Genomic DNA, 12,451 nt, shown 5'->3' on the forward strand with positions numbered 1-12,451 from the left:
ACCTATTACTACCAACAACTTTGTTGTTAATTAAATTTGGTTTCAGTTTTAAATCATATTGTTAAGCATTATTTACTTAATAGGTACATTACGTGATACTCTTTAAGCAAAGTTTACTGTTAGAAACATAACTTACAGTGACCCGGATTAAATATTGTCCTTAGCTAAAATCAGTAAATTTAAATAAAATTTTCTCATTAAAAAATATAATAAGAATAGGCCTTCAAATATTATATCCTCTTTTTCTCATCTCCACCTCCTAGCTCCATCAGGTTTTTCTTTAGGATTCAGCTCAAAATTCCACCTGCATAAGATCTTTCCCAGCTTATTTCCCACTTGACTCTCCCATGCTTGGCCTTCCCCTCTGAGATCACCTTCCATTTTATGGTGTATATATATCTCTTATGTATATATCTGTTTGCAAGTTGTCTCCACCATTAAAATACTCCTGTTTGTTCTTGGGATTTGGCTTTCTTTGTAACTTTGGTGCTTAGTACAATGTCTGGCACATGGTAATAGATTCTTAATAAATGCTTTTTCATTAATAACAAATGATACATAGAGCATTTTAATGTTGATGTACATTAACACATTTGCTTTTAGATGATTTGTGTTAGAAGAGGAAAGTTCCAATTCTGGAAGCAAAAAAGTTCAAATCATGCCTCTGATATTATATTTGTAACTATGAGCAAGAATACATTTAACTTCCCTGGGTTTTATTTTTCTCATTTGTAAAATTAAGGAATTGAACTGGGTGGCTGCCCTGTGTCTGTATATGAATCTCATCAGAGAATTCTACTAGGAGTACTTTCTCTCTTTTTTTCAAATTAAACAACATGAAGAAGGCTAAGAAACTGCTAAATTTAATTTTTTAAATTTAATTTAATGAAATCATTTATTTATATTTTGAAAAATATATGAATTTAGAACCAAATTATTTTATTCATTTCAACAAACACCTATAAAGCATGTTCATAAGCCAACTCCTAGGACTACAAAGAGTACCGCTTGGTTATAATCATTGACATTAACTTGGATTTCCAGAGTACATTGTATGTTATCTAATGAGATAACTAACAAGCCTTGTAATAACCAAGAGGACATATTATTAATATCTTGCTATTAAGATGAGGCATTGTTGATAGAAATTTGGAAATGGGATTTTTTTTTTGTTTTGCTGAGGCAATTGGGGTTAAGTGACTTGCCCAGGGTCAAAAAGCTAGGAAGTGTTAAGTGTCTAAAGTCATATTTGAATTCAGATCCTCCTAACTTCAGGGCTAGCTGCCCCTATAAGAAGAAATTTTAAAAGATCACCCAATCCAAAATAAATGATAATTTTAAAAATTGTATCAGAAACTGCTAAGAACTCAGGATGCAAATATAAGCAGAAAGACAGCCCCTGCTCTTCTGAAACTTGCTTTCTAACAGTGAAAGATAGCTCATTAAAAGGAACTGAAAAATAGAGGTTGCCTGTAGGCAAATGAGGATGAAAAATGAATGGTCTGTCCCCTTTCTGAAAAATGGACATTTTGAGAGAAATTCCTCAATAGGAGAGGGACTACACAGGATCAGAGGGAGAAGACAACTCACATGTAGTAGAAAGATTGGAAAAATGGGTGAAATATGACTGATCTAGACCCTTCCTCAAAATTGTTTGGGGTTTAAGATAGATAAATTTGGGGAAAGAGAAGTGATTTGTTCCTGCTATTTGCCCAAGAGCCCACAGAGTTGGGACTCAAAACTGAGGTCTCTAAATTTCAAATCCATCAAACCATATCATCTCTGTCCCCCTCCAAAAGGTCAATTTATAAATATTTATTATAGCTTACTAAGTGCCAAATATTCTGTTAAACTCTGGGAACAGAACAGAATGAGAAAAACTCAGTCCCCTGTCTTTAAGAACTCACATTCCAAAAGAGAAGATCACATGCAAATAATTGTGTACCTACAACAGTCAGTATAAATGAAAGATGAATCTTACCTCTGATGAGTTCCCTTTCATCTTGCACTATCACTCAGGTTAGTATTAGTGCTCTCATGCATTAGGGAGCATGCACTCTGTGTGTGTGTGTGTGTGTGTGTGTGTGTGTGTGTGTGTGTGTGTGTACATACATGCATAGTAAAATTGGTGGTTATAAGAGGGAAAGGGAAATGGGTATATGAGGTACTAGGAAAGGCTTCTTATAGAAGATGGGATTTGAGAAAAAAAAATTTTTTTTAAAGGCTTTTTCCTATTTATACAGGGTGTGAAGTCCTGAACACATTATTACCACAACCACCAGCACCTCCACTCCCACCCTAATGAATTTTAGTGGTTCTCAATTACTTCCAGTATCATATAGAAAGATATTAATATTTGTCATTTAAGACTCTTTACCACCTAGCCTCTTCTAGTCTTCTTATATTATTCCCCTCTCTGCACTCTGCAATTTAGCCTTACCAGTTGTCTTGTTATTTCTTACACATGATGCTCAATTTCCCTTCTCTATGTCTTTGTCAGGAATGCCTTCTCTGGTTGTAATGTACTCCTACTCCTTGTACTCCTACCCTTGTAATTTCTGATTTCTTTCAAGATTTAATTCAAATTTCACCTTCTGTAAGATTCCTTTCTTGGTCTACTTAGATACTCTTTCAACATTATCTTGTTTATGCTTTGTATGACATCTGGGTAATGGAATGGGTAGAGTGCTAGGTTTAGAGTCATAAAGACCTGAGTTCAAATTCAAAGTCAGACCTTAACTAGCTGTGTGACCTTGAACAAGTCATTCAACCTCTGGTTGAATCAGTTTCCTCAACTGTACAAATAGGGAGGATAATAACACCCACTTCAGGTGGGCTATTGAAAGGATCAAATTAAATATTTGTAAAGTACTTAGCATACACTTAAATGCCTGTTCCCTTTCCCTTAGTGATTTTGTATATAACAATTTATGTATTTAGTCTAGCTAAAATGTAAGCTCTTTGAGGGCAGGAATGGTTTGTCTTTGTGTTCCCAGCACTTATTTGTACCTGGAACATAGCAAGTGATTAATGAATTATAGAAGTATGGATTTAGAATTAGAAGGCATCTTCAAGGTTATTTGATCTAATCCCTTCATTTTGCAAATGAAAAAAGTCTCAGAGAAGCTAAAAGGCAAATCATTTTTTAAAAGTTACAACTCTAGCTCATGACAGCTTTTATTTCTTATGTGATTTTCTTTTACATAAATAATTTGGACACATTTGTTTTTCCTTATCCTATTTCCTCCTCTCCCCCTTCTTATTCTCCTTTATCATTTCTCTCTTTGGGTCTCCCCCATTCCTCTCCCTCTTCCTTTCCCTATTCTTTCTTTTCTCTCAATAATATTTAAAATCCCAAAGAAAGAGGTTGGGAAGCAAATCTATGCTAGAGAAAATTTAATTCTATGTAAGATTCCAATCAGCTCAGGGTTTTTTGTTTCACTTTGTTTGAGTTTTATTTTTTCCTCTTCCTTAAAAGCAAAGTACTCTTTTAAGGATCAATACAAAGTGGTGTTTGTGCTTGGATTATATCCCAGTCTACTCTGTAGCATGTGCCTGTGTGATGCAATAAGAGCATTTTGTTCCATGTCTAGAGGGTTTGTAATGTATTCCGTATTTTTCCTTATTAGGAATGAGCAAGACCACAAATTCCTGACCAGTTCTTACTCTCTTAGCTGAGAACAATAATAGCAAGCATTTATATAGCTCTATTAGGTTTACAGTGTACTTTATAAATAATATCTCATTTGATCCTCAAGACAACTCTGAAAGTTGGTGCTATTATCTCCATTTTATAGGTTGGAAACTACAGCTGAGAAGATAAGTAGTTTGCTCAGGGTCACCCAACTAGCTAAGTTTCTGAGGCCAAATTTGAATTCAGATCTGTTTGACTTCAGAATCAACACTATCCACTGCAACTCTTAACTATCTTTACCTTGTTTGCTTTAGCACATCTAAGGCATCCAAATTTATATTAAAGGGAAAAAAACCCTAAAATTTGTCATTAGAAGGCAATGTTGTGTATTTAAAAAGCCAATTGGACTTGCAGAAGATCAGGGATGTGATGGTTGATTTTGTAATTTACTTGCCATGTGAACTTGGGTAAATTGGTTACTCCCTGTACCTCATTTTTCTCAACTATAAAATGAGTAGGTTGAATTCTTATGGTTTTTCCCCTGTTCTAACATTCTGGGGGTTTTATGATAATTAAATCAGTTAAAATACTTGAGTATCTCTTTCTACTCAGCATTCATTAGCTATTAAACTCAATGTCTCAATATCTTAAGCCACTCTGATTCTCATTGGTTGGCCACCCATAGGTCTCAAGCCAAGTCCCAATTGATCCTTGTTCCAGTCCTGATTGACTCAGATTGAATGTAAATAGCAGTCAGTTCTGTTTTGCCCCAAACTCTGAGGATCTTTCTTCCCAGTTTTATTTATTTACTTACCTAGATTTTTTTTTTTTTTTTTTTTTTGGACTAAGTGACAGAAGAGATTTTTTGCCTTAATCGCTATTTAGCCTTAATCACTGTTATGGCCTCAGTCAAACCGAGACCTGTTGAAGACCTTAGCTTAAAAAGGATCTTTGTATTCAGGGTCATCTGCAGTTGTCCTCAATCTGAATGTTTCTGGCCAGAAGTGGGCTTCACTCCTCTTTGGGAAGAGAGAGTACTAAGCACAGAAATGAGAAAAATGTTATACTTGTTAGCTCAGCACAGTCCCTCCCTTCAGAGACCAGATTGGTCCATTCTCTTCTGGCTTACAATCTTTTTGATACTGCCACTATATGTTTTCCCTTAAATATGTATAAGCATGTCCTCTCTCCTTTGTCTTACATCCCAAATGTATGAAAACTCCTCTTACAGGATATGTTGTTTAATATTCAATTAGCCTATTAAGCAGGGGCAGTAACAATTTGGTTCAAGTCAGATCATTGACTTCACCCAGTTGGAGCTGTATCCTCTATTATCTTAAGCTTGTGGTTTTCTGAAAACTACAAGTTTTTTGATTGGCTGAGTCCACCTGTGCCATCCTAGCTCCCAATTCCTTGTTTGCTCAAGGCTTCTGAAAGATTAAAATTTAATTGTTCTGTGAAAACATAACCTGCCTTAATTTCTTATATCCTGAAAGCTTTACAATACCACAAAGCTTGCAACTTTCTGTGAAATCTAACTTTTCAGTATTTCTCACAATTTCCCCCTATTGCTTTTAATAAGGATTTGGTTTCTACATCTTTTCTGTTGTTCTTTCTTCAAACTTTGTTAATATCATTTCACATTCTTTATCTGTAGTTGATCTTCCTCAAAAGTAGCAATTCTCATCTAACATTTCCCTTTAAACTAAAAACTTATTACCTGAAAGGAATAAGACTAATAAACAGGAGGAGAATAAAAACAATAATATGTTCCACATTCCTTAGCTAGGTATATAGTTCTAAGTAGATCCTCAGCTCTGACCCATCATCTTCCCCCCCTCCCCCCTTACTGTCTGGAATTCTGAGAATAAGGGTTGGAGATCTCAGTCTTCCACAGAAATCATGACTACTTCAACCTTGAAAGGGGTATAGAGTTGAGTCATCCTATAGGATAAACTTTTAAGAACCTTATTCCTTAAATATATGCATTTATCTACAGATAGATGACTAGACCAAATATTCATTTATCTATTTATTTAGGATAAAACGACTATATACTTGGATTGTGCTCTTGCCTTCTACTGACCGCTTGCTTTGATTATAGAAATTTGCTATAAGAGGAAAAAGCGGAGGACGTGATTATAATAGCATCTAAACTGATCCTTCAGGCTTCAGCCTAAGAGCACATACAGGACAGAATAAAGTATTATTAGCTCTGTTTTGCAGTTGACCAACAATTATGCAGTAACAATTCTACCTTGTAGCCAGACTCAGTATTAATCAGGTGAGTTCTTATTCAAAAGAATACCATTGGGAAACTGAGTCAGAAAGATTTCATCTTAAGTTGAAGCTAAGGTTGTCCTCTCAACTCTTATCCAGATACTGACCTTCATCTGTAATAGTTCAAGAATACATCCTTTTGAGTAGCTTATGGCATTTCTCTCGAATGGTGGTTATTGACTTGATGATTTCAATGGACAATCATATCTGAATTCAAAACTAAACAACATCAATTATAGTCCCAAGAGATTTTATCTCAAATAGCAAGTTTCACTAATCATAGCTTAGGTGAATTTAGCTCTCAAAGATCACATATCCTAAATAAATATTGACTATAATTTTATGTTGATAACAGTAAGAGATTCATCCTAGAAAGTTCATAGCTTATCTTGATTCATTAAGATATTCTAAAGTTCAAAATCTTGAGTCAGAAGAATTTTCTGTTTTCAGTCTCTCTTCTTAGTTTTACTTTTAGAGGGTTTGCCCTGGGAATTACCTCCCACTTATAATTTGTCTATTTGGTCTTCTCCACTTCTTCTGATTCTCCTTATTCATAAATAGGTCCCTTAACTTTGATGTAATAAATCCAATCTAGTACAGCAATTCTTACAGCAGGCTCAGTGGTTAGCAAAATTTGGAATGGCCGATCCCAGTTAGGATTCCTTTCCAAGATTTTGTAACTATCCAGTCACCTAGTTTGAAAAGGATGTACTCAATTCAAGAGGTGGAGTCTAAGCAAGGAGTCCTTTTAATCAAAGTTCTGAAAGATAAGTGGACACAGTTAATAGATAGTCTCTTAGAAACCTATCCTTTGTCTGAAACCTATCCTTTATCTCTTTTCTCCCTTGGATAAGGCATCCCATAAAACATTTCAAAGAGTACCACATCTGGCATATCATACATTTTTCTATAATTTGTTTTGCCACTGTACAAATTCCAATACAACCAAACTGTTTGAGAATCATATCACATAGTGCTGGGCTCCTCAATGACTTCCCCTTTGGAGAATTCCTATCAATTTTCTTGTTAGCCCTTTGTTTAACATTATTCTTCCGTCTGGGAGCACCCAACATCGTTTTTCATTCTTAATAGTCCCCAATTTAGACAACTCTATTGTTTTCCTTTGATTAAAGAAAAGAATGTATTAAGACTAACATGGAGTTTTTCTTGTCATTTAGCCCAGCTTACCTTGCTTTCTCATCTGCAAGCTTATTTCCCCTCACATTCATCTAGTTTCTCTTTTAGTGTCCTTTAACGTGTACTACCTTACTTCTGATGCTAATAACAAATTTTCTAACACTTGTTTGACTAGTTCACCATGAGCCAAATCCTTTCCCTTATTGTTAGAATACACGGGAGAGCTGCTGGAATGTATGGGAGCCACCTGACAATTGCTGCTGGAGATCTAACCCTAAATGGATCTCCTCTTGTGAGAGGATGATACAAGGAGACTGAGTGGCAGTTGCAGTTCTTTGGCCTCTCTGACTGAGAGGCCATTGCTTTATCTGATCTCTCTCCTCTTCTCTCTGCCTCCAATTTATCTCATTCCCAGTCCACAAAATCTGTGTCAGCAAAGGCTGCCCTGCAACTCCTTCAGATGCTATGATTCACAGCTATGGAGGCTCTCAAGGAATTAACCTGTCCCTTAACACCTTACTATTTGCAAGGCCCTGTTCCTTTCAAATTTTCCCAAAAGTATGTGCTATCCCATAGATATATTTGGAATCTATATATATAGTTTCTTCTTTCCTACTCAGTTTCTTAAGGGCCTGATTTAGAGCATAGAGTTCACAAGTCTGTGCTGGCCAATTCCTTGGCAGAGATCCAGACTCTTGTACTAACCAATCTTTCCCATTTATGATTGTATAACCACTCCTTTTCTTTCCTTCAACCATTTATGAAAACCCATCTGTAAACAATTGCTCTCCTGTTTCAAAAGGAATGTCACTCAAATCCCCTCTAATTTTGATTTGGAAGTCTATTACATTCAGACAACTATGTTCAGGTTCTGCCTGTCTTGATTCCCATTTCTGAAGGAAGGAGGCTGGATTGACACTATTCTCAATGTTTAAAACCAAGTCATATTTTTTCAGCAATAATGATTCATATTTTAAGATGATCAAATCAACTAACCAATGACCTGGTTTAGTATGGTCCTAACTTGATTTGGGGTGATTTACTATCAGTGCTCCCCCAAAAGTCAGTTTTCGACTGCTACTAACAAGAAGGTCTAGGCTATTGCTTAGGTACACTCAGACCATCCCCTTGGGACTGGGTCAAATAATTTAGATAAGAAGGCAACTGGCTGCCTTTGTCCAGCCCATGACTGAGTTAAAATTTCCCAAAGTGGTTCCTTTATCTACTATACAAACAGATGGAAAGGTTTATTAAGGGTAGGCAGAGCTAATACTGGGGGCTGTTACTAGAACCTGATTTATCTGTGGAAACATTTCCATCTCCTTTAACCATTCTAACCACTCAAGTGCTTCCTTTAACAATTTCTTATACAAATCCTTTGTTACTTGTGAGTATGAGTCAATCCATAGTCTACAACAGTGGTCCCCAAATTTTTTAAATAGGGGGCCAGTTCACTGTCCCTCAGATTTTGGAGGGCCAGACTATAGTAAAAACAAAAACTCACACTCTATCTCTGCCCCTCAGCCCATTTGCCATAACCCGGCTGGCCACATCTGGCCCACAGGCCGTAGTTTGAGAACCCCTGGGCTACAATATTCTGGCAATCCCAAAAATTTACTTAATTCCCTCTTAGTCTTGGGGAAAGCTTTATTTCTGTCTAGGTTAAATTTTCTAATTCCTTTATTAATCCGATGTCCCAGATAGTCTACCTTCTTTCCAAAAACTGTAATTTCTTGGGTGATACCCTCAACTCATTATCTCCTAAAAGAGACTCTTCTCTCCTTTTCTCCAGAGAGCAGCAAGTTATTTAAATATTGTAACAATCTTAGACTTTTTGGGAATTCAAATTTCTCTAAAAGACTTTCCAAAATTTATCCAAAAAGATTTGAGCCTCAGTGAATCCTAGGGGTAAAACCATCCACCTATATTGCTGTTTCTGACCCATTCCTAGGTTTTCCCAGGTGAAGGCAATATAAATCTGTACTGTTCTCAACTAATGGAAAAGCCCAAAAGGCATCCTTCAAGTAAATAACTGTGAACCACCCTTGTTTTGTAAGTATTTGGCTGAGTAGGATATTAGGACTAGGAACTGCAAGGTCACACTGAAACCAACTAATTTACTTCCCTCAAGTCTTGTATCAGCTGATATATCCCATCAGGTTTTCTAACTGGGAGCATCGGGGTGTTAAAGAGAGACATGCATGGTTCCAAAATTGCTTCCTTTAACAGTTGATCAATAACCGACTATAGCCCTTTTTCTTCTCTCCATCAAGATAGGATACTGTCTAATACAAGCTACAGCCTAAGAATTCTTTAGTTTAATCTCTATTGGATTAACCTTTATCCCCTCACAATTCCCTTCTTTTACCCAAATTTCTGTTCTAATGTCTTTATAGGTTTCTATACTTAATAAATGTAGTCTAACAGCCAATTATTCCCACACCACTTATATCTCTAGATCTAATTTGAGAATTAAATTTCTTCCCAACAGATTTATTCCTGCTTCTGGAACAAATAAAAACTTGACAGTAGTGTTTTTTTTTTTTCTTTTCTTATTTCCACAACAAATAGTTGTCTTATTAAAAATTGATATTTGAAAAAAAATTGATATTTGAAAATTTTCTCCTTTCATTCAAGGTATCTTAAGGCTATCCCCACTAAAGGATCTTTCTGCTTCCATATCTACAAGGAGTAGCGTATTGTCTCTGGAGCTCCCAACCTCTACATTAATCAGGGGTTCTTGGTCAGGTTTAAGAAGAAAGAACCCCCAAATTCCCTAGTCATATTTTTCCTCAAATGTCATAAGGGGCACTACTCGTCCCTCCTTTTTCTGCTCAGGACAATGTCTCTTAAAATGCCCTGGTTTCCCACATCTATAACATTTGTTCTTTCCTAGCCACCCTCTACCTCACCATCCCTTCTCATTTTCCCCTTTTTTTCTGCTCTGCTGGTATCTCTGTCTCAATCTTGATTCCCCTCTTAATTCCTTCTGATTTTACACCTTCTTCAAAAGAGTTGGTCACAAAGTGTGCCTTGAATATTCCTTCTACTAGGGAATCCTTTGAATTTAAGCTAGAATACCTTCTTAAGTTTTCTGTCATCCTTTCTAAAAATCCAGAGATTTTCTGGAAAAAAAAAAAAAAAAAAAAGAATCCTCCTGTTTTGGTGAATTGCAAACATTTTGTTCAAATTTTGAGATTTTGGTATGGCTTTTTTAATGCCAGCAATAATTAATGCCCCAAGTTCTTACATATTAGCCCTAGTGGGTCTGATTATTATGATCCCAGCCAAGATCTACATTGGAATACTTGGCCTCCGGCTGGAACCACTCTTACTGCAAGAAGGCGTCTCCTTTCCCACCCTGACATTGCTGCCCTTCTTATCATACTCTTCTCTTCTCCTGTTAAGAGACTGTTAAGTATTGATATCAGCTCACTCCCAAGTATAGATATTTGCACCTAAAAACAGCTCTAATTGTTCAGACAACACTACCAGGTATTCTATCAAAGTTTTCATTTCCTTCTTAAAGGTTCTCACTTCAGTAGTGGTTACAAGAACATTCACAAATCTAATATCTCCCCCCATTTCCTGCTCTTCCTCCCAACCCTCTCCCAGCCTCCCATTGGGACCTCCATTTGGGGAAACATAGGATTAGGATTAGGAGTAGGAGTAGGAGTAGGAATTGAAACAGAGTCTGATTCCATTCTACCCTTTTCATTATACTTAAATGTAAAGTTCTGGATGTCTGTTTTACACTATTATAATTCCTTTCTTACCCTGGAGTAAGGAAGCAGGGAGGGCAGAGCTATTAGGTAGAGGTGGACTATAAGGAGAGGATGAAGAGGGTAAAACAAGAAGAGGATCCTATTTAGAAGATGACTTATGATTTTTCTTATTCTTCTCCTTTGACTGACTTAGAAAAATTCCAGCTGCTAGTAAGATTCCAGGAACCCAGCAAGTGGCATAATCCTTTTGTTCTCTGTCACTCCCTTCTTGCCATTCACATACAATCCTCATCAGATCCAAATTCTGGTCAAAATACTGAGGGTGCAAGATAAGTTTCTTAGTCCACTCTTGGCAACAATATTTAATCATTTTCATCTTTTCCTTTCCTTTAGTGCTGGGAGCACCCTCCCAATCCCTTAGTATTTTCCCAAAAGGACTTTCAGGTAACATTTTCCCAGAGATTTCTTCCCTTTTCCCTATGCCTAGAATCCATTCCCATATCTGCAAATCCAGAAAGTTCTGCACAGCCCAAAGCTGCCTGTTCGGTCAATTCCCACTAGATAGTTCCTGCAAGGCTGGTATAGCCCAAAGCTGCTCACTCAGCCTTCTGCTAGCAAGGAACTACTGGACCAACAAAGAGTTGCCTTTGTTTGATATATCAACTTATGGAAGGCTTCCCTATTATTAATATTCTTCAGTCTACCTCAAGGCTTGTGATTCAGAGGAACAGAGTTCAACCTCCAGGACAATTGAAATCATTGGGAGCGCTCTTCCTAAGGGGTCTTACCCTAGTCCATCCAAGGTCTATAAGTCTAGCTCACATTGGATGCCAAAATTGTTAGAAACACACTTGGCACTAAAAATCAGATATCTAGGAAAATTTATTAAAGAAGAATCTTAAGGAATCATCTTAATATTTTTGGCCAGAAGTTGACTCTGCCCCTCTTTGGGAAGAGGGAGATGCTGAACATAAGAGACAAGACAATCCTCTCCCTTCTGAGACTGGATTGGTTCTTTCCCTTCAGGTTACAATCTTTCTAATATTTCTGCTGTGTATTTTCCTCTTAAGACATGTATAAGCATGTCCCCCCTCCCTCTTCATACATTCAATGTTCAAAAATGATGGAAAACTCCTATGGAGTATGTTGTTTAATATTCTGGGGCTTTTTGTTGTTGTTGTTTGTTTTTAATTAAGGTTTTTTTTTTTGTTTGTTTTTGGCATGGCAGTTGGGGTTAAGTGATTTGGCTGTGATCACACTATTAATGTTAAGTGTCTGAGACTAGATTTAAATTCAGGATCTCCTGACTTCAGGGTCAGTGTTCTATCTACTGTGCTATTTCACCTAGCTGCCCCTATTGACTAATATTCAGTTAGCCTATTAAGCAGATGCAGTAGCAATTTGGTCAAGTCAGGTTATTGACCCCAACCAGTTTGAGCTGGATCAGCTATTATCTTAAGCTTATGGTTTTTTTAGACAATAAAACTCTTTCTGATTGGCTACCTGGCTTTCCTAGCTCTCCAATTCCTTGTTTGCTAAAGGGTTCTGAAAGATTGAAACTTAATTGTTCTATGGAAAAGTTACCATCCTTAATTTATCACATTCTGAAAACTTGTTACTTGTTATCTTACATTATCTTGAAGCTTACACACCTTATCAGTATTTCTCTCAATAT

General features: G+C 36.6%; 1 protein-coding gene across 4 annotated transcripts in view; it reads left to right on the forward strand.

Moving 5' to 3' along the window:
* Positions 1-12,451, forward strand: part of LOC141544804 (N-acetyllactosaminide beta-1,6-N-acetylglucosaminyl-transferase-like) — a 176,407-nt gene that overhangs the window by 131,082 nt on the left and 32,874 nt on the right. The window lies entirely within an intron of this gene.

The sequence above is a fragment of the Sminthopsis crassicaudata genome, chromosome 1, assembly GCF_048593235.1.
Source record: "Sminthopsis crassicaudata isolate SCR6 chromosome 1, ASM4859323v1, whole genome shotgun sequence".
Lineage (NCBI taxonomy): Eukaryota > Metazoa > Chordata > Mammalia > Dasyuromorphia > Dasyuridae > Sminthopsis > Sminthopsis crassicaudata.